This window comes from Manis javanica, chromosome 10 (genome assembly GCF_040802235.1).
Source record: "Manis javanica isolate MJ-LG chromosome 10, MJ_LKY, whole genome shotgun sequence".
NCBI lineage: Eukaryota > Metazoa > Chordata > Mammalia > Pholidota > Manidae > Manis > Manis javanica.
Window position 1 is genome coordinate 90,836,057 of NC_133165.1, and position 6,813 is coordinate 90,842,869.

A 6,813-nucleotide genomic window follows, 5' to 3' on the forward strand; every position below is an offset into this window, starting at 1 on the left:
AGTTTAGTATTCATGGTGTAACAGGTAAACGTCATTCTGAAAATACCAACAAGAAGGAGCCTAGGTAGATACTTCATATGGACAAATGAATAAACCTCACATATCATATACACTCCTATTTATACATTTAATAAGTGTATAAGAAATTAAGTAAAGTATTGGGGTGATGTAAGGGGAACTTCCTACATATTTTTTAATGTAATTTTTAGTTTCCTTTTTGAATTATGAAAATTTTAAACATATAGATAAGTATAGAATATAATAACACAGATAACTATGTACCATAACTACTTTTAAACTGCGGAGGTAAAGAAAATCTGTTGGTAACTTAATTTTTTTTCTTTTTTGTAACTTAAAAAACATTTTTATTGAGGTATCATTGATATACACTCTTATGAAAATTTCACATGAAAAACATTGTGTTTACTACATACACCCATATTATCAAGTCCCCCCGTATCCCATTGAAGTCACTGTCCATCAGCATAGTAAGATGTCACAGAGTCACTACTTGTCTTCTCCGCTACACTGTCTTCCCTATGATCCCCCCCACACCATGTGTACCAATCATAATGCCCCTCAATCCCCTTCTCCCTCCCTCCCCAACCATCCTCCCTCACCCTCCCCTTTGGTAAATGCTAGTCCCTTCTTGGAGTCTGTGATTCTGCTGCTGTTTTGTTCCTTCAGTTTTGCTTCATTGTTATATTCCACAAATGAGGGAAATCATCTGGTACTTGTCTTTCTCCGCCTGGCTTATTTCACTGAGCATAATACCCTCTAGCTCCATCCATGTTGTTGCAAATGGTAGGATTTGTTTTCATCTTATGGCTGAAGAGTATTCCAATTGTGTATATGTACCACATCTTCTTTAGCCATTCATTTACTGATGGCCAGTTAGGTTGCTTCCATTTCTTGGCTATTGTAAATAGTGCTGCGATAAACATAGGGGTGCACATATGTCTTTTTGAATCTGAGAACTTGTTTTCTTTGGGTAAATTCCTAGAAGTGAAATTCCTAGGTCAAATGGTAGTTCTATTTTTACTTTTTTGAGGAACCTCCATATTGCTTTCCACAATGGTTGAAGTAATTTATATGCCCACCAGCAGCATAAGAGGGTTTCCCTTTCTCCGCATCCTCACCAGCATTTGTTGTTTCTTGTCTTTTCAATGTTGGCCATCCTAACTGGTGTGAGGTGATATCTCATTGTGGTTTTAATTTGCATTTCCCTGATAATTAGCGATGTGGAGCATCTTTTCATGTACCTGTTGGCCATCTGAATTTCTTCTTTGGAGGTGTCTCCTCAGGTCCTCTGACCATTTTTCAATTGGGTTATTTGCTTTTTGGGTGTTGAAGCATGTGAGTTCTTTATATAGAGTAGATGTTAACCCTTGTCAGATATGTCATTTATGAATATATTCTCCCATACTGTAGGACACCTTTTTGTTCTACTGATGGTGTCCTTTGCTGTACAGAAGCTTTTTAGTTTGATGTAGTCTCATGTGTTCATTTTTTGCTTTTGTTTCCCTTTCCCAAGGAGATGTGTTCAGGAAAAAAGTTGCTCATGTTTATTTTCAAGAGATTTTTTTCCTTTGTTTTTCTTCTAAGAGTTTTATGGTTTCATGACTTATATTTAGGTCTTCTATTCATTTTGAGTTAACTTTTGTGTATGGAATTAGACAATAATCCAGATTCATTCTCTTACATGTAGCTGTCCAGTTTTTTCAACACCAGTTGTTAAAGAGGCTGTCATTTCCCCACTGTATATCCATGGCTCCTTTATCGTATATTAATTGACCACATGTGATTGGGTTTATATCTGGGCTCTTACTCTATTCCATTGATCTATGGTTCTGTTCTTGTGCCAGTACCAAATTGTCTTGATTACTGTGGCTTTGTAGTAGAGCTTAAAGTCAGGGTGTTACAGGTAACTTTATTAACAGATATTAACAGAGTTGATTGAGCTGGCTTTTTTTTTTTAAAGAAGTTATACATATTTGTTCCTATCATTCCATGCAGCTTCTATCAGAAGATTACTTTCTAGATGGAAGAACAAATCCTTCTCTAATATACAAGCACCATACTTTGTCCAAATAGTTGATTCCCTCTCAGATGCTCTGAATACCTTCCTTAATTCTAAATAGGAATGAAAGGCTTTATCAAGGATTAGTCTTTCAAAGCTAATTAAAAGAAAACAAAGAGAAAGTGTATTTGCTTGGTAGATTTTCCGGGAGTCCTACCTTTTTGAGCTAAGATACAGAATTTTACAAATAGCCTCTCTAGCTCATCCAAGCCAGACACTCCCTTGATAAGGTACCACTGTAAGCTCTTGCCCTTGTACTCCAACCATTGCTGGAGCTGGCTGACCTCAATGTATTGCCATATTTAGGGTGTGGCTTGGAAAAAGGCTCCAAGGCAAAGATTACATGACTTAATAAGTTGAGAAAACAGCAACTTTTTCTTGGAGGAAACAGCTTCAGGAGTCGAGATGACAGAGGAAGTGAGTTACTCAGAAGATATCTAGTTTTACTCTTAGTGAGTTAGACAGATTTTAGATGGTATGTTAAGAATTTCTGGAAGTAGAAGGTCAGAAGGCAAGATGGGGTTATATAGGAAATCTGTTCAAAAAGAGTTTGTGGTCACCAAGGCAAAACGATCAGGATGTGGATTACTGGAGATACTGAGAATAAGAATATAAGTTTAGACACAAAATTGTCTTCAAATATTAGGGCTATTATGTGGAAAGGATAGAAGACCGATGCACAGGTCATTTTTTGTTTAATAGATGCAATATCTCATGGCCATTCAACATGGAGTACCTAGTTATATTTCAGGCACTGTAATAATATCATGGATAGTGAGGATACAAGGCTTGCAGTCTAGTGGGAAAAACAAAGAAAACAATTCTAACTTAGTGTGGTAAGCACTAGGTCTGAATGTATGCTGTGGGAGCCTTGCAGGGAAATAATGCCCAAGCTGAATAATTGGCTTGGTCATAGGAGGAAAGAGGAGAGGGCTTTTCATGTAGAATGAACAACACAAACAAACATAGGGAAGTGTGAGGAAACACTTGCTTTTTACAAATTACTGGCTATTTACAATGGTTGGAATATAGGATGTAACTGAAAGTTGGATATGGGAATGAGGCTGGAGAGAATGAATGAAATTGGCTGAGACTGTGATGCCAAGAAGTCTGGTTTTAAGCATTGGGTGACAGGATCAGACTGTGTGTTAAAAAGTTACCCTAACAGCATTATGAATTAATGGGGTTGCAAAAGGAGGGGTCAACTCTTGAGGGAGCTGGGCTATTTCAGTAAAGCAAGTGGGGGTGATGAGGACATAAGCCAGGGAAGTGGTGATGGGGATGGAGATGGGGGGAAACATTAAGGACTCTGTAGAACTCTGAGATCAATTGAATTGAATTGGAGGGGGTAGAAGGATAATGGAGAGGAAGGATCCAAACTCATTCATAGTCAGGCTTGGATGCTGTGCTTACAAAGTAGTGAGTTCCTCATCATTGGAAATGAGAAAGTTTCAAGCAAAATCTGCATGATTATCTGTGAGAAACTTTTGCTTTGAGTAGATGCTTGGATTCCCATGATCTCTAAGGACTCTTATAACTCAAAAGTCCTATTTATATTTGTATTTCTGGAAAGTTAAACCATCAGAGAAGCATGTCAAATGAACAATTTCTATAGGTATGAAATCTATAGAGTTTCATATATTTCTTTAGTGACTTACAGGAGCTCATAGGGATTTCCCAAAAATCATGTAGATGTAATTCCTCACCTAGACAAATGTAACCATCTAGACAGATTAAGTGCCTTAAGAATTTAAGTTACAGTTTAAAATATGCATATACATGTCTTTGTCTCTTTCTATCTCTCTGTCTCTGTCTCTCTATTTAAATAACATATTTGGAAGTTCTATATATATAAAAGTTTTTATAGTATATGCATATGGCTCCTATAATCACTATCTGAACGAAACTCCAAGGATTTACATAAAAATATATCTTGGATTTCATGTAAGTCTCTCTAGATTAAGGCATTTACACCATCTGAAGCTGAAATTTGTCCCAGTCAATAGCCATTAATGATGATTAGAAAGGAATTGATCTTGGAAGGAGCCAAATGGCAAAATTACTTTCCAAAAAGAAGCAAGGACTTAATAATAAATACACAAAATACAACTCAGTAAGCAGCAAAAATAATTGAGGCCAAAATGGCCATTCAGTGAGTAAGAAGAAAGGATATAAAAAATATCAAACTCTTATTCCCTTTTGACCAAGTTCTTGGACAATATTAGAAAGAGCTATTTTGGGTGCCTTTCCATTCCCCTCCCCTGCTGCCCTTTCTATGTAATCTTTTGAATACAAAGCACTTCTGTACTGCCTAGTCTCCTTCTTCCTGGGGCTCTACCCTGACCTATTTACCAACAGACCTAGGTCTTCCTTTCCATCTGTAAACCCAAAGTTATAAGCTATGGTGTGAATTTTAGAGACTGCAATAAGTGGGAGACACGTTTTTGGTTAGAGAATGGGCACCCCTTTGGGTGGGTCTCAAATCATAGAACATACAAGGAGCTGCCTACGTTTATATGTATAACACTTTCCTTCCTAAACTGCCCGGTATAGTCTTACACTTGAGCAGCTACTTACTATTTTCCATTGTACAAACATGCATCTCTCTCTTCACCCCTTAAAACGCACATACACATACACACACACAACCCCAGGATGTGTAGCAATCCACTGGTTCACATTCCTGCCCCAGCGATGACTCAGGGCTGGATATGCATGTGACTTTCAGACTTTCCCTCTGTATCTATTTAATGTGTGTGTGCTACACATAGAAATCCCAAGTCCAATAACATAAAATCTTCCGTGACTCTAGAGAGGCATAGAAATTTATAGAGTTTGAATACCATCCATGATAAATCCATTTTCTTTTTCTTTTTCTTTTCTTGTTTGGCCGCCAAACTTGGTGACAGTAACTTAATGGGCAAAGAGTAAACCATGATCCCTTTAATTAGTCTCCACTGATTAGGAGGCTTTTAGAAATGCCCTTATTATATAATTAACAGAGATTTGTGCCTCCTTTCTAAGTCATTGGCTCTAAAAGGCTTTGCTTAATAATTGCGCATCACCTATTCTCACCTTCAGAGACAGCTTTCTCAAAGGCTAAGCAGTGTCCTTGATCTGCCACGTTTCTCTTTAGGTTATCTCTGAAATCTGTTCTCTTCAAGACTGCAGTGCTTCTTCTGGTCTCCTTATTTGTAAAAAATAGCTTCATAATTTTCAGGAAGATCAGAATAACCAAACTTTGTTTCCTGACCCATTTCTCTTACTTCTATAATTATTGTATCCTATTGCTTTAGAGTAATCGTCCTACTGTAAGAGTCAAAACTTTAATTTTGTAATTTAGGCTATTATAAAATATATGCTAGGAAACAATTCTGGTTTTCAAATATACTTGCAAATAGCATTTTCAAATATCCTTGTAAATACAGCATTTTTAGAATTCAAGAATGCTCCCATCTCTCTTGTCATGTATTTGTCTAGGCCTCTATGCCTAACTATTCTGCACCAGACCAGCTACTTTTCTTCTCCTTCTTCTTCTAATGGTCACAAGCTTTTTCCTTAGGTCTCCACAAGCCGTCCTGCTTCTCCCCCAGTCCAGTGGTGCATTGATGTTCTGTGTACTTGGGCTGCATGATTGTCTCAGGCTGGTGTTTCATCCTTTCTCAAAGAGCACAGAATTTTAGTATCACAAATGCAATTGATGTTCTTTGCTATTTGTCAGGCAAGTAGCTAATTTAAGACTGAACGCAGTAGTGTGTAAATTATTATACCTACAATTATAAGTGACTGAGTGCAAATCTTGTGCTTTTAGCTGTAGACCAGGAAATCTTCATACAAAATGGTGACTGTATACTATGGATAACAAAGCAATAGTCACGCAAATCATTGTGGTAAGAGTGGGAAAGGTAGAAATGCTGATATCCTAGTATCGCCATTTTCTTCCTGCTACAACACTTAGTAGAACATGGAACTAGATGGTAAATCTAGAGCATTTTTCTTTACAATACTATTTTAGAGGTCATTCTAATTCTAATTTTAACTAAAAAGTAAGCTTTTCTAAAACAATTTCTATTACCAATGAAAAATCGTGCTGACAGCTCCCTACTACTCTGTCAGTGGTGACCTTGCTTTTGTTAGAAGAACTGACTCTATTGGCCACACTAGGTAAGGCAGAAACTGAACTGGCTAAGGGAGCTAGATAAATCTAAATTTCTGGAACATCCCTTTTATTTTCCCTCAGTATAAATATTTAATTATGCTAGGAGAAATTCTGAAAAATTGTGACATGATGGAATTGATTCTCCCTATAAGTAGGGCACTCATTATGTATTTGAGAAAGGAATGAGCACTTTTTAAGACTTTCTAAGTAATGGCTCTATCCTAGGCACTTTAATATATTCACTTTCATCTTCACTGCATCCTACGAACTAGATGTTATCATCCTTATTTTAGAGTTGAGTAAGTCAAATTAAATAATTTGCCAATGGTCACGCAGTTACTACTAGGAAGAGCCAGGGCTCTTCTAAAGCTCAAGTTCTTTTCACTTTCTTAAAACAGGTCCCGCCTGCTCATTCCTGGAGAGTAATTTTAGCCTTGCAATATATTATGATGTCTACCTCGAAAGCCTCAAGTTTGCTGGATAAGAATGTAGGCTCTGGAGTTGAACTACATGGATTCCTATCACTCACTAATTGTGTAATCTTGAGCAATTTACTTAATGTCTCTGTGCTTCG